This window comes from Bemisia tabaci, chromosome 1 (genome assembly GCF_918797505.1).
Source record: "Bemisia tabaci chromosome 1, PGI_BMITA_v3".
Classification (NCBI taxonomy): domain Eukaryota; kingdom Metazoa; phylum Arthropoda; class Insecta; order Hemiptera; family Aleyrodidae; genus Bemisia; species Bemisia tabaci.
In genome coordinates, this window is record NC_092793.1 from 81,003,516 (window position 1) to 81,020,374 (window position 16,859).

Below are 16,859 nucleotides of genomic sequence, written 5' to 3' on the forward strand. Positions count from 1 at the left end.
GTAAGAATCAACAGTCAAATCGCAAATTCCTCACACATGCAACATCTCCATTCCCAGGTTAAATTTGGCAATAGGTAACGTGACTTGGTTCCTTTCTGCTGAACGCGGTCCAAATGGTTATACTCCGTATCTTCTGTTAACAGGGTGTCTAGCATCAGGATTTTCCCGATTCTATCAGGATTTGAGGTCAATCAGGATTTTATTCCGATCTCATCAGAATTTGAGGAAAAATCGGTCGTAAAAGCAGGATTTAAACAAAGACGGCCGTCCGAAATTCTAGAGAAATTTTAATATTTCTCCGCAAAAAAATCAGGATTTGATCAGGATTTGGAAAAATTATGAAATCAGGATTTCGCAGTAAAAAATCAGGATTTCCCAAAATTGAAAAAAAAAAAAACAACTTTAGAAATTCTGATTAACCATTGGTTCTAAGTAAGAATAATTTTCCAGGATGAGCGTTAGTCGAGGGAAGTTGCTCCATAGCGGAGCAGCGGTCTGTTGCCGAATGTACTCACACACGGAGCCGGAGCACGTATCGATCAGCTCGGCGGCGGCGCTCATTCTGTAAACTCATTTGATTGTACAAGCACATTAATTATATCGATCTTGGTCGTGGCCGATGCCTGGTGCTCCGCGCTCGGTGCCTAGCCTGTTCCGGTCACCGATAAATAATTGAACAGTTGTTGTTTCAAGACGAAATGGTAAACACGGCCAGGGAAGTGGATGGCGGAAAAACCCAAGAGGTCGGGGTTTTTCTTCGCCGCCCGTCGGAAAGAATCGGGTCGCAGCCCCGAAGAAACGGACATTCATGCGCCTCCAGCCTGAGTTATTTGTATATCCCTTCGGCAGGGATCAAGAAAAATAGAAACGGAAAAATGTAAACAGCCGATAAAGTATGTAGGAGTCGCCGGCAAACGGACTCGCTCCGTCGATTATTAGCCGAGGGGGTGACTCAAACATTACCAGCGTTATAGGCGGATACAGGCACCTTAAACGGAGGAGAGGCGGTAGGGGGGTCGGGGGACTCCTATAGAAATTTGTCTAAAAAGCTAATGTGCGGTTCAAGTCAAATGCGTCATGAATAATTACCAAATGTAAGAATCCTTTCTTCTTCTCTCCTCCGTTCCTCCCTTCTTTCTTTCGTCCTTGTTCTTCCTCCATTTTTCGGGTCTACGCCCCCATGCCCCCCTTCACTATGGACTATGACTTCGCCTATGACTGCCGTCTTACCGAAGAGAGTAAAAATGGAATTTTGAGAAACCCATGCAGTAGCGTCCGAGCGGATATTTTTTGAAATCGTCGACTCATAAGATCCTCGGAAAGTTTTCGAATGATCGAATCGACGAATTTTAGTCAGCAACTCCGTAAAAAGGGCCCTTTTAATTTCACGTTACGCGCAGTGGCGTGGCGTGCTATTCGATATGTCGATTGTTCTGTTATTTAAACCTATGGAAAAAGATCGATTAATAGGGTGTTCGCAGCGAACACCTTAAGAGTCGATTCTTTGCCATAGGTTTAAATGGCATAAAAATCGATTTATAGCAATTCACGGCACGCCACTGGTTACGCGCGACACCAGTAAGCGCTATCGACTCATAAGGAAGAGATTTCAATGTTAGAAATCGACAGAAAAGGACACTATTTTACTTACGAAAGCGTGCAGCAATGAATGCGGCTCTCTTGTGGAATAATATGGAATTACTGGTATTTTGCTTGAATCAACGTCAATTGGACTGCATTTTGTACGTAATGTCTTGCTCAGTTTAGAAACGACGTATATGAACCGTTCGTTTTCCTATGCACAAGAGTGTTTTTCAGGTGGGCTGTACATTGCAGTTGTTAATATTGCAAAACGCAGTCCAATTTTTACGCACTGACTGCTCCATCCTAGGTCTTGTTTGTATGAAAACGAGACGAACATCGCTGTTTCAGACAAATCAGTGAGTAAATTCAAATCAGATAGGACGAATTTTGCTGTTGCAGCTGAATCAGTGAATTCTCAAATCAGATGACAAATTAGTTGACGTCAAATTAAGCAGACTGTAAAGCGAGCGATTCAATTGTCAAGGAATCAGTGACTTGTAATAGAGTCCATCACAATCCTGAAAAGCAGATTACACGGTCCGAACGAATGGGCCCGGCAATCGTAAACGAAAGAGTGAATTGAAGTTCCGATGCGCCTTCAATCGTGTGAGGTAGGCCACAATCGCTCCGGGGAACACGTTTAATTGTATGTTAGGTTCAAAGCTAACTAACAATGAGCTGTTTCCCACTATAAGTATACTTCTAAGGCGAAGACAGCAGTTTAAGCGAAAAGAACATAAAAATGTGCGGAAAGTAAATCATTTTCGATAATGCCCACTTCCTTCGTCCTTATTTTGTATCCCTCTGTTCGATTTGCATTGAAAACTAAGTTCAAAAGAAATCCTGAACGCAGAAGTGAATTGAAGTTTTGATGCGCCTTCAATCGTGCAAGATAGGCCAAAATCGCTCCGGGGAGTACGTTTAGTTGAATGTTAGGTTCAAACCTAACTGAGCTGTTTTCGGCTGCTCCTGTGTCAAAGAAAGCGGTTTAAACAAAAATATTATCAAACTGTGCGGTAGATAAGTAAATTTACGAAAACCCCCGATCCCTTACTCCTTTTTTTTCATTCTTCTTTAAATCGTTTTTCGTGTTGGAATGAACCAAAATAACCAACGTCACGGCAAGTTTATTCTACTCGTGAGATACAAGCCGAAATTTAATCTTTGAACCTCGCACTTATTTTTCCAGAAATACCGTAAAGGAGGAGTTGCGTTTTGGGCCTTTTCCGGCCCCACCTGGATTTTGCTAAATGTTTCATATTTTCAAAGTACTAGTCTTAGGTAGACTCTGTGCCAAATATTAGACCGAACGGAGCCCATGCAAGGACGCAGCAGCGCCTCAAACCCAAAATCCTGGAATCGAAAAACAATTATTTTCGTCGACTTTTTCGACTGTTATCACTCTTCCAGCACATGATTCTGGTGTATTTTTTTGCATACTTTTCGTTTCTGGCCTTTTAAAAGGCCTCCGATAAATTTTAAGGGGCCTTATGGCCCATTGTTGCCATTTTTGGCCCATTTTTTAGGGTTTTTTTCCATTTAACACATTCAAAACTCAATTTAATCCAAAAACTGTGTATATTTTTGAAAAGTACGTAAAAAAATGAATAAAAAATGTTCAGTAAAATTTTTTCCTATGTCGCCAAATTTCCGAGAAAATTGGTCCCAAAGTGTCAAAAACGGCAAAAAATCGATAAATCGCCGCGTCTAAGGTTCAAGAAAGTGGAGTACATTTTTCATACTGTACCAGATAACAGCTCTTATCCATCCATACAACATACTAAAATATCATAGTTGTACCTGGATTCCCACGATGTGAAAATTGACCGAGATGTCGATTTTAGCGGCCTTTTTATACTTGAAGGTAGCTCTTTTGAATGTTTTTCGACCTTAGTCACCCTCTATGGGTGTGTACTGTATGTATTTTTCTACGTACTTTTCATATCTGGCCATAAAAATTGCTTCCTGTGAATTTTAAAAGGCCCAACGGTCCATTGTTGCCAATTTTCACCAATTTTTAGGGGTTTTTTCAAGTTTACGTGTGTGAAACTTAATTTAATCTAGAAACCGTGTACAATTTCGGAAAGAACGTAAAAAAATACATAAAAATGTGATTTGTACCTTTTCCCTACGTTGCCAAATTTTCGAGAAAAATCGTCCTGAAGCGCCAAAAATGCCAAAAATTGGATTAATCATCACGTCGGAGGTTCCAAGAAGTGAATTTCAAGTTTTCTTTCACTACAAATAACGTATCGAAAATGGAAAATTGCAATGCATCTCAAGGAACATGTAATGGCGCAGATGAACGTGACAAAACGGGCCCTCAAGGTGCTTTTACTTTATCCTTCACTCCAGTTCACCTCTTTATTCCTGTAACCTCGATATAATCCTTGGTTCTCAAGATGCTTGCTACAGGCCAAATATACCGAACAACAGAAAATGCGTGGAGAAAGTGTCCGACGATCCACATGAATGTCATAATTCACTTCCTAGAACCTCCGACGTGATGATTAATCCAATTTTTAGCATTTTTGGCGCTTCAGGACGATTTTTCTCGAAAATTTGGCAACGTAGGGAAAAGGTACAAATCACATTTTTATGTATTTTTTTACGTTCTTTCCGAAATTGTACACGGTTTCTAGATTAAATTAAGTTTCACACACGTAAACTTGAAAAAACCCCTAAAAATTGGTGAAAATTGGCAACAATGGACCGTTGGGCCTTTTAAAATTCACAGGAAGCAATTTTTATGGCCAGATATGAAAAGTACGTAGAAAAATACATACAGTACACACCCATAGAGGGTGACTAAGGTCGAAAAACATTCAAAAGAGCTACCTTCAAGTATAAAAAGGCCGCTAAAATCGACATCTCGGTCAATTTTCACATCGTGGGAATCCAGGTACAACTATGATATTTTAGTATGTTGTATGGATGGATAAGAGCTGTTATCTGGTACAGTATGAAAAATGTACTCCACTTTCTTGAACCTTAGACGCGGCGATTTATCGATTTTTTGCCGTTTTTGACACTTTGGGACCAATTTTCTCGGAAATTTGGCGACATAGGAAAAAATTTTACTGAACATTTTTTATTCATTTTTTTACGTACTTTTCAAAAATATACACAGTTTTTGGATTAAATTGAGTTTTGAATGTGTTAAATGGAAAAAAACCCTAAAAATGGGCCAAAAATGGCAACAATGGGCCAAAAGGCCCCTTAAAATTTATCGGAGGCCTTTAAAAAGGCCAGAAACGAAAAGTACGCAAAAAAATACATAAAAATCATGTGCTGGAAGAGTGATAACAGTCGAAAAAGTCGACGAAAATAATTGTTTTTCGATTCCAGGATTTTGGGTTTGAGGCGCTGCTGCGCCCTTGCATGGGCTCCGTTCGGTCTAATATTTGGCACAGAGTCTACCTAAGACTAGTACTTTGAAAATATGAAACATTTAGCAAAATCCAGGTGGGGCCGGAAATGGCCCAAAACGCAACTCCTCCTTTTACTCTTGTACCTCACATTTCCACCGGTGGTTTCAATGAATGGTAAAATATTTACTTCTCGTAACTAATTTCGGTATTATAGGAAGGATGAAGAGTTTCAAGGGGTGTCAAGGTATTTTCAGCTGACTCTTCTGTTTTCAAATCTTACGCAAAAAAACAAAATATTTCGCAAAACGGAGGTTTTCTATTTTTATGGGGCTTAAATCACGACAGGTGAGGGGGAATCAGGATTCCAATGCTTCCGACCCCGGAGAAAAGGGTGAAAAAGGTGAAAAAAGATAAAAAAGGTGAAAAAGGTGAAAAAGGGTGAAAAGGGGTGAAAAAGGTTGAAAAAGGAAAAAAAGGACGGAAAGGGTTCTTTTTCGTGAAATGTTCGCCATGGAATTTGTGGGCATTTTTATCGCTGACTCTCGAGCACTGGAGTGCTCTTAACGTATTTAAGACGGGGAAGTCGTAAATGTAGGCTTTGGACTTTACGGCTGGGATAAAATTTATCGCTATATCTCATTTTCGCATAATCACTCTGCAGTTTGTAGGTGTACAATTATTGAATGTATTATCCAAGCGTAGGCGCTCTCCAATACTGCTGTGCTAAGGAAAAACGCCGTATGAAAATTCGAGTGTTGCCAAATGTCCTCCAATTGAATGCTCATTTACAAGGAGAATTAAGAATATTTTCTCATGATATTTTAAGATAATTTAGATCCGATGACGAAAAAAATTCTCTGAAATATTGGAAGAAGAAGAGTTACAAAATTCTCTCAAAATTCGTATTTTATTGAAGGAAAGGAAGAATTTGGAATTGAAGGAAAAACGCCTGAAGACTCATACGGCGTTTTTCCTTAGCACGGCAGAATAGTTATATATATTCGACCAGCAATTACGTCTCAAAGTAAGTATATTTTTGAAGCGTTGTATTTCAAGGATATATTTTAAGCGTTCTAAAACGTCGCGCCACAAATAACTAATTGCACGTCTTGCATTCGAAGTAGAAACTGCTAAGCATGAAAATTAAGCACGAGAACTTCCTTGGTTTCTGAACTAAACCATTATTGGAAGCATATTATAACAAAAAAAACTCATCTGCCAAAATACACGGGTTCAAATGAAAAATGCCGCCCGATGACCTCACAAGGCGGCACATTTTCTCACTTTTAAATCCTCTTTCCTCCGATTTTCCATTCCAGAAAAAAAGTATGAAAAACACGGCGAACCTAGATCACCAAGCTCTCTCAGATGAAGCAATAAAATTTGTGAGTGCAAATGCTCCATTTCATGAGACAAGGTCTTATAGTTGTGACGGCTTTGAGTAAAATATGATCATTAATTACCATCATTTCGAGTATAAACGAGGGATAGGGGAAGAAATTGAAGGGACACGGTGTGACATGAGAAGGACGAGAGAGGGAAGAGATCTCGAAAAATCAGCGACTGTCGCCGTCCCGTCGGCTAAGTCGGAACGGGATCGGCGATGAGAAGAGTTGATTTGTTTTGAAGGGTGTGCGCGATGATACTATCAGGTGCAAACGCCATTAATCATTCATAGTGTCTGCACTCGGAGCCGAGTGCATTTTTCCCCGTTTTAGCCCGTCCGCGAAATTGGCTTCGCTCGGCGCCTCAAGGTTCGCACTCCATCCCCCCCCCCCCCCGGTCGCGCGAGTCCCATCGTTAGAGGTGTTTATTTCCGCACAGATACCATTTTCAATTTTGAAAGACGCACTCAGTCCTTGTCCTTTTAGCTCTCTGATTGCGTTGCGGCACAAGTTGATTGCATTTCCGCGCAACTGGTGTTTTTTTGGCTCGGAGCGGGGCGATGAACATGGCAATGAGCTGATAAATTGCCGCGGAACATTTTAGAGATATTCCTCGCATACACGACTAATAATTCCGTCCGCTGCTCACGTCACTTCGGTCAATGTGCGTCTACTCTTATGCATGTTTACACGTTGAATTTATTTTACGTACTGGGGATTACGTCACCTGACCACTTTGCGGTCCTCGAAGCCTTTCGCGCCTCTTATGTGCAGGTTTTCAATAGCGTTCAGATTCCTAGGTGTTCCCATAACGTGTATATACTTCCTAATTAAGTAATTCGATCCGGAAATGCTCCCTCTTTCAAGGTCAGTGAAATGAAGAAATGAGAAGAAAAATTGGAAGAAACAGGGAACAATCAAATTAAAAAATAAAGCAAATTTTAAGAACTGAACGGAAAATAAATATCATAAAAATTTAAAATTAAAATATCAAATCGTTGGTCCCTATTTGGTAGGGATCATTTTATTACCAAGCAAAGAAGTAGTGATTGAAGCAGGCAGAATTTTAGCACTAATTATGGAATGGTTTGAAAAATTGATAGCGTGAATCAGAGCTTACATTTCAGTTCTAAGAAGTTTGGGACTTTCTATGTTTCTCGTAAGTTGGATTTCAACTCCCTCATTTTAATGTGCGGAATATTAAAGTATCGACCCTAGAGAATATCTCGAACTATGCTAGGCAGAAAGCTAACAAATTATGTTTTTTTTTATCAAAAGATCTTACATGTGACGAGGCAAATGACCATTGTACGCTTTCTCATACGCTTGTTTTTGTTTCTTGCAGAATTGCATGTAGAGAGGATGTTAAGCTCATGGAAGACTGCGGACAGGCAATACATCGACAACTGTAAGTTTGCTTTCATGATCTCTTTTCTTCGGAGCGTTTTATTTAAAGCTTCATATTTCTATTTTATGGTGGAGATCGGGAGGGTTAGGGTGCGGACTGCGCGGTTCAAGAGGATCAAGAACTAAAGGGGATGGTTCTGTTTCGAGTCAAGGTTTACAGGCAGGGATACGGTGTATCGCCCGTAAAAAAACATATTTTATGACTTATAAAAATTCCCTCGCCGCAGAAATGTCTCCTCCCTGCTGCTGAGTTTTTATTGTTTATACGCCGATGTTGTGTCTGTGGCTATACCTGCAAGGTGGATGATCGATTTCGGGGTGAAACCTAGCTTTGCCGGATTGTCAAGCGCGTGTAGCAGTACATTTGGAACTAATCGAAGCACTTTTTGTGAAATGGTGAAAATATGTAGAATCAATAGAAACAAAAAACTCAACTCTCGTATTTCCCCATCTATTACCTGATTATAATAAAAATAATTTGAAACTCTTCCACCGCGCTGCCAGAAAAATTCACAAAAGAGGTAATTTTTGCGATGCTCAAGAATTTTGAATAAAATGGCCGCTGTGAGTTATTTGCGCCCATTAAGTGACGGGTCTTAAAAAATGTTCAGCTATTTAGAGGTTCACACCAATCGAATGTCGCGATTAACGAACTGATCACTTCATAACTTCGGATTTTAAATCCTCCTTTCTCTTTGTCCACTCTGCAGGTACATTTGTAAATGTAATTATATTTTTTTTTACCATAACATATTTCCTCCTTTTTATTAATGGAACTGATTTGCTTTCACATATTCTGGATGCTGGTGGTGGAGAGGAGGGAGGGGAAGCCTCTCTGAATAAACATAGATTGCGATTTATTTCATGCTGCACACCTCTACTACTATTGACTTTCCGTGTACCTGTTCGCCTACTTGCCACTCTATGTTACATAAGACCAGCGCTAATTTGCCCTATATGGCAAGCATGGCAAAATGGGGCAAATTGGTCGTGAGAAATGAGCGAAACACAGAAAAGATTGAAGGTGTCCTTGAGGCATCGTTCCAATTTTTAGACGCTCCCCCACGATAAGTGTGCACTGTGCACCCCCTTTTCGTCTGTTCCCCGTTGACAGTTATCCAATGTTTATGTTATTGTTGGTTTAAAAAATACCGTGTTAGGAACTATAATCTTATTTTCATCTGTTTTTTCCCTGTTTATTCGCGCATTCCTCTCGCTAATACCGATCGTTCCGTGTCTTATTTCTGTTCCTTTCCACTTCACCCTTGCCGTATATCATCGGTTTGAGGGTCAAGAACGATGCATTGAATTTAACTGTAAGAGGCTTATTCCAGCCTTATTCTATTGAAATCATTACGTCACGGCTACTCTGTATGCGAGTCTCACTTAATGAGAAGGGGGGGGGGGGGGTATTGGGTGATACCATTTTCCCGAAATTAAATTATTGTTTAATTATTGTTGAAATTTAATTATTGTTTTTCCGAAATTAAATTTACAACTAAGTATTCGGCTATATTATTTAGTGCATTACAACCAAACATTTGAATGGAATTTGATTTACATTTTATCGCTCATTTGTTTCCCAAAAGTTTCATTTCCTTATAGTTTCTATAGTGTTTTGGTGTGTTGCCATTTTAAGAAGAAAATCATCGTATTAAAAGGACTGTATCAGGTGAAGTTAAACTTCCTTATGGTTGATAATCAAGAATTGCTTATTTAAAAAAATTTCCTTGGGACTTTGGTTACTCTTTAAGGCCTACAGGTTCTGTACGTTAAAATGTAATTTTCTTCTAAAATTGCATAAGCTTTTTGAGAAGGTATTAAATTTTAACAAACAGTGAAGACCTTTAGTTTTAAATCATCACACCAGAATCGTAAATTTAGTCCTATTTTTTCAGTGTGTATAAACTATAAAGAAAGAGAACAAATATGCAAAAATTAGGTTTTCAACTTTCCGAGAAAATTAATAAAATCTGTTTGCACACTGCACTGATTTTTTCACGGCGCGTCGCAACTTAATCCCCTATCATCCAAGTTCATTTTCTTCACTTTATTTATTCTATTCTTCTAAACTGCCAAAGTACACAAGGATCGTCTCAAAGTAAATATCTTTTTGCTGTGACTTCAAAATTACTGCATAAAATTAAAAGCTGAGAAACGCATCCCATCGCCTTTTCCAGCAAGGACTGAATTAAGGATGGCGCATGAGGAGTGGCTACACCAGTGGGAGGAGAGGTAAGAGGAGAAAAACGAGGGAAGGGAATATAGAGACGAAAGAAAGGAACAGAATTAACAAACGAGCGAAAAAAAGGGAAAAGTTTAAAGTTTAAAATAACTTCGAAGTGGTTGCTTTCATTGTTTCAGAGTTTACAGGTTGGCTCTTGCGATTACGAAAGAAAAAATTTCGTGAACGTGAGATTTTAACAGTACAAAAAATGATCACTTTATAACATTACATTTATGATGGTGCATAAGCCTTGATTGAACGGATGAACAATTATGTGAACCAATGCATAGGTAACGCTCAATTCAATTTTTCCTTCAACGCGTCGCATAGGCAAAAAACCTACTTCGGAGCGCGAATAGTTACCTATTCGAAAAACAGACATTTAAATTGTCGTATGAGCTTTAAATAGAGTTAAAACTTCATAATTGCCGCAGCAATTTTTGGGGGAATTGTAGCCTAATGAATTCGTTTTGAATTTATCCATAATAACCAGCGTCACGGGTGTTAACCTACAATCTATCGTGAATCATTCATACTGGAATTGCACAATGCAAACGATGAATAATTCTCGTTTTTTGTGTTCTTTCTTCCTCATGTGTCTTTTTTTTTTAATTCCATATATTACGGAGATCAGTCCTTTTTTATGCTACATTTCTATTGGCGAATTTTTATATCGCGTTTAACAAGCATACTTACATCTCATAACTGTTCTAATGTCCCTCAAATTAGCTTCTCTACGGCATCATCCGTTTGTGAGGAAGCTTTATTATAAAAATCAATTTTATTTAGCAATCGACACATTCCTAATTGGGGACCTGAAGGCAGACATAAATGTATCGAACATTTTTCATTGGACAAATACATGGGGCAAATTTAGCACCAAACATTTCGACCTGTCGCCAATTGAACGTCGCTGATTCGACTCGGCGATTGTAGCGTTTAAAGCTATCGTCTTTGAGGTGCGATATGAGTAGTATTGGATCGGTACTAGAAGCAATGGTTCTGTAAATTATGAACAAATTTTGACTTGCGAATACATTTTTCTCAGGGTACATGAGATAAATGAGGAGGGGGGGGGGGGGCAAATGGGCCTTTTCGATACCCGGGCTTTGCGACGAAAGTCCCGTCTGCCCCTCCCCCCACACACAATAGGTGGCCTGTTCTTGCACAAATATATCGATCGAACATTGATTCCGCATGCCTCAAAATTGGCTCGTAGGAATGGCAGGGATTTAAAAGAGAGGAGAGGTGACGGCGGTGACGGAGATGGAACGGCAAATGGGAAGGCGTGTAGTGGCCAAGGGAGAGGAATGGGCGATCGGTGAAGATAACGAGGTTGAACGAGGGCGATATTCAATCTAATGCTCGCGCTAAATGTTTCCAAAATACTGTTGCAGTAAATATGTTGACGCCGCCAAGGCCGCTATTCGAGTGGATCCATGCAACTCTGCTGTCAGACCTACACTCACAATCCTCGCATTTTCTCCCACATAGAGGTACAGCTCCATTTCGTATCCATATCAAGGACTTTCACCCTCCTCCCCTCAACGAATATCCATTAGACACGCCAAGAAATTTTTCACTAAGCACATAATTTCTCATCAAAATTTTACGTAGATGCTGTCGACACAGCGTACATTTCCAATTTCTACTAGCGCTAATCGGGCAATTAGCGTCTTCCGTCTTTGAATATTCATATTTTTTGCCTGTCAGAAAACCAGTCATCCTGCAAGAACTGTTTTACTGGGGCTAAATCGAATAGTTGTCTCACACTTTTTAATTAAACCAACGACTTTCATTAAACTTGTTGCGTAGCTTCGTAACTCCGTCCTCGCATTTCGCCTTCAATATTGCACTTAGGCAACAACAGCCACAGCGAAGTTTAAATAGTTATCTCTTTGAGCAATATCCACCTTAATGGACCATAATAGAAGCGAATCCTCCGCCTCTGGACACGCCTGGGGTGCTGCAACTATATCTATAAACGTATCGAAATGTGTAAAAGTTTCTCATTCATTGCGAAAATATGGGCAACTGAACCAGTCAGAAGCAGTCAGAATAACCGTATAAACATATCTTCATTGGTCGTCTGTACACTCTCCAATTTAATCGTTGACAAAGAAGACCATTTTACAAGTCATGAATCCACGTATTTTATTTCTTGGCTGAACTTCTTGTTTAATCAAAATTCAATTTTATCCACTGTATGGTGGTTTCTAGAAGGCGTTTTTTTTTTTTTTTTTTTTTTTTTTTTTTTTTTTTTTTTTTTTAAATTTCTCATCATAAAATCCTCGTATCATACTAACGTTTTTTAATATGGCGGTTGTCTGTGCTATTGATTCAAAAAATCTCCAATCCAAGAGATCATTACTCGAACAAATACATTCACTGATGGTGTGGTTTGACCGTTATTGAAATAACATCATGTGTTTGGGTTGCACGGATAGCCTCAACGCTATCAGTGATGTCTCTGAGTAATTGCAGCGTCACACAGTGAATCGAGTCAATGAGTGGGATCGGACAAAATTTGGAAACTTTAAAAATAACTCCGTCAAATAAAAACTTTGAGATTTTGAAAATGGTTCCACTGGTTTTCTCCTGTAATTTTCTTTTGGAAGCACCTTCTCAAATTTAAAATGTGACGAAATCAACATCACAATTTGCAGTTTTAGTAAAAAAGTTCATGTCCGACCTCTCTAATTGACTGGATCCACTGTGCGTCATGAAGACATGAGTCGCGTTACTCTGCCATGCTAAGGAAGAACGCCGTATGAACATTCAAGAGTTGCCGAATTTCCTTCGATAAAATGTTTTTTTTTTTTTTTTGAGGAAAGATATGAATATTTTTCCTTGAACTTTCTAGAATCCTTCGGTAAAATTGTGAACTGTATCTGATTAATCGGGAGGAAAATATGCGTTTTACCAGGAAATCCGCGTTTTATGAAAGGAAATTTGGCAACGCCTGAAGGTTCATACGGTGTTTTTCCTCAGCACGGCAGTATTAGCCTCGTCTTTGGCCTCTCAAATGACACTAATGACGTCACCAACTTTTCAACTCATTCATTGATCCATCAGGAACAGAGACAAGAGACCCTCCACTGGCCTCTCGGCGACAGGTGGAAGCTTTTACTTTCGGGGACTCAACACTTGTTTATGGACGTTAGGTGCTCAAAAATGATTGATTTGATGGCTCAACACGGCAACGGAATGCGGTCCTCATGGGCGCTCGGTCAAGGGCCGTCGTAGATTCACATTTGACCGCGCGGGAAGGGTTATGCTCGCGGTTCCGTTGCACTTACGCGATTTAAACGAGCGGAATATTCTGCACGTTGGAACCCATCCAACGTTTCCACGTTACATCGAATTTAATCCCGGCATAGCGCGTTTGCTACTTTGTTAATCCCGCATCGATTCATTTTTCCGTCGCTAAACTGCTGCGAAAACATTCCCGCACCGCCCCTCCCCCACCCGCCTTTTGAGTGTCTTGTGGCTCACTCCCATCAGTCGCCTCTGTGTGCCCTATACTCAACAAATCCGTTTAAAAAGTCCATTCTCCAAAAAGTCCATCTGACTCGGTTTCCAGTAGAGGGGTGTCAGTACGTAGCTGCACAAACCCAAATTTTTTCGGATTAGAAAGTCTGATTTTGAAATTTCGATGGAAAGTACCCCCTAGTGGTCTATAAAGTAAGTCTCGATCGCTATAGTTGATTTTCATGGTTGTTAGATATTTCAGCAACCCTCCGCATTTAATCCTCTTTGAAATAAACACATGTTTTTGCTCAACCGGCAACCTTAATTTTCGTGTCTATACGAAGTGAAACATTTTATTATAATCTGACAACCCCGTGTCCTGCACGTGAAAGATAATAATAATAATAATAACAATTTTTTTTCGAAATTAAGTTTCCTTGAACCGCTACCCTCAAATTGAGGCGTTGAGCACGGATAGGACATTTTTTGGTTGTGTTGTTTCATAATCTCCTCCGATGCTAATTTATATTTTAAAGAGAAAACTATTGAGCAAATCTGAAATTTTCAATATTTCGCATTGTGAAATCATGAAGAAAATTCAGTTAAGGTTTTAACAAAATCCATACATTTGCTTCAATTATAGTGGATGAAACGTTAACAGAGGTCCTGAGACACCTAGACCAAGAAATGCCCCTGCACCACCCAGCGCTTCAATCACCGCAATGTCGAAATGGTTCGACGTATTTCGTAGTTACGACAAAATACAGCAAAAGTTAGTATCGTTGATACGGTCCAGGCTCGATTTTGCCCTCAAAAATCACATAACTATGCGTGACTTGAAAATTCGACAGAAACAGAGGCATAACTCAGCAGTTGCAGATACTTGTAAACAGAGGCTGACAATGAGCGGAATTGAAAAGTAAATCTTTATCAGCTTGCTCTCGGGGGGACGCAAAGCAAGGTAATAAAATGCCCAAGGATAATTTATTCAAATGCCCGCCTTTCTTTTCATAAAAAGGAGCGGAGTTTTTGAGGCAAATGAGCCGGGATTACAGATGAGACTCTCTTATCCAGAGGGACGATCCCCTCAAGACCGTTGTCACTCGAAGGGATTACGCCGACAATAAAAATTCAGGTTGATTCACTGCGCCGACTTACTTCTCCGTCTTCCCGGTCTCTTATTTCAGATGTTACTCGAGTAACAGCTTTGTTCTCTCCGTGCTAATTTGGCGTCGAGCAAACAGACCATCTCAAACAATGAAGTGGACGAGGAGAAACAAAATAAAGCTTCGTGAAAATATTATACCTTCAAGAAGGAGCAGGTTGATAACACGGAATGTCGATTTTCTAGCCGATCTGGGACTTTAGGTCCAACTTATCTTTGCTTTTTCACTCAGCCACAGCTCTCCCGCGGGTTTCAAAAGATTTGTAGCTCTGTCATAGATGATCCACTTGATATTAACCTTTTTCCTGCGGCTTTGAACATGTTTTTTGCCACGGTGCAACGCGCTAAACGCGTCACTTTAAGGCAAGACGATCAGTACTTGCAACAGTACAACTCTGCAACCAATCCAGGCGTTAAAATCGATGCCACGCACCGACCCCTATCCGAGACCATACTGTCGTTTGACTTGGTGAGTTTTTTGGAGTACCGCTCTCTCTTCGTGCGGTAGCGGTAGTATCTTGATTTATTTTGCGAGGAAAGCTCGAACTCTTAATGGATGCCCGTGAGACTTGATGCGTTAGAGCGCCTTCAATTTCATATGATACTGTGCAACACCTCTGTTGCGAAATAGTTGCTTGAAGCGCCGTGGCACTCCGCAGCGCGGCGGGCAACCAGGCGCATAGGCGCCTTCAAACCTAACAGGGATACTTCACGCATTGCGCAGTGCGGGAAGTATCCCTGTTAGGTTTGTAGGCGCCGCTGAATGACCCACTGAGTGTGATTTTCTGGTCAGAAAAGCTCCACGAGCCCAGTGAATCGCGCGCGGAATCGATTCAGCACCTAGGATCCACTAATTCAACTTAGCCTACTACTTAGGATTCAACACTAGTCTCGAGATTTTTCTTCTTATTTATGATGGAGAAAAATCGACAATGACAGTGGTAGCATGGCGTGAATGGGTCTGTTGCATGAAAATATGCAGGCAACAGAATACATCTCTTATGGGTAAATTTGCTGGAAAATCACGCTGGGCACACCAAAAAAGTCCGAAATCCTCCCCTTAGCGCGCTATCTGCGCAGTTTTTAACCCGCTTTTTCAAGTTTTCCGCGTTTCCGGGTAGTTTTTCTTAGTTTCCGGCAACCAGGTTTGCACAGGCAGAGGAGTGAGAAAGAACTACCCAAATAAAGAAACGACTGACTAGCTTTTTCCTTTGCATGATTTCTGTTGTATTCAAGTTGGGTCTTTTTCCTCAGCACGGTAGTACGGCAGTCCAGTCAAATCGCTGTCTCCTATCATTTGCCACTGATGTCTGTCAAAATAAGACATACTTCAATGTAGAATTTTCGATTGTCAACTACGGAGAACATAAATGAGATTCAACTCTTTGATCCTGAAGACATAGTTTTGACTTTCCTCTAATGTTTTCGTATACGAGAGGTAGAAAGACAATACTTCCGTCAATTATTGACGGGAGTCGTAAAGGCCCGTGCTATAGCTTCAAATTCCGAATGATATCCTTCGGTTCGGCACCAAACCGGGTGACTGGGACAAAAATCTGTCAGATTAAGTCAGATCGATGGCTAAAGTGCGAAACCATGTATCTCCGTTTGCGACGTAGCCTAGCAGACTCCCTGTCATACTTTATTTTTTCTCTGGCAAATTAGTCAACGTAATAGGTTGAAAACTTCCTTGATTTTTCATCCCTATTAGTAGAACATTCCGGTAAAATTTTAAGTCATTAAGTTGCCTTGCCCCCCTTCGAAAAAATAAACCGGGAGTAAAACACTTTAAAACGTCGCAATAGAGATACGCGGTTTCGCACGTCGGCTATCAACATGCTCCTCAAAAAAGGTTCACTCGCGGAGCACATCACGATCCACCCTCACGCGTAGACTTAGATAATAAGACTTTCAAGTTCGAAGCTCACCCGGAGCTTTGATGTCCCGAACAAACGTCCGAATTGAATTGTCGGGATAAAATTCCAGCTTGACCTCCAACGGCAAATTACGCACCCGAGTCCGTAACGTATTCAAAATTAGCGATAGCCGGATTCCTGGAGCTCGTTTGTTCTTTTGCTTTGAGGGTAAACTCATTTATACGGCCTCGGGAGCTTTTCGGCTGGAAGTTTCTTTGGAGGAGAAGGTCTCCGTCGGCGTCGGCGGCCACAAAGAAAAATAATTGCATGAGATGGTCGAAACGTGGTTTACACGCGTTAAATCTGCCGGGACCCTCGGCTTCCGAGTCCCTT

The 16,859-nt window shown here is 40.4% G+C and overlaps 1 long non-coding RNA gene across 1 annotated transcript in view; it reads left to right on the forward strand.

Annotated features, from left to right (window-relative positions):
* Positions 1-16,859, forward strand: part of LOC140226018 (uncharacterized) — a 108,111-nt gene that overhangs the window by 51,513 nt on the left and 39,739 nt on the right. The window contains exon 2 of the long non-coding RNA XR_011900831.1: positions 7,686-7,748. This is a non-coding gene — a long non-coding RNA (uncharacterized lncRNA). The remainder of the gene's footprint in view (positions 1-7,685; positions 7,749-16,859) is intronic.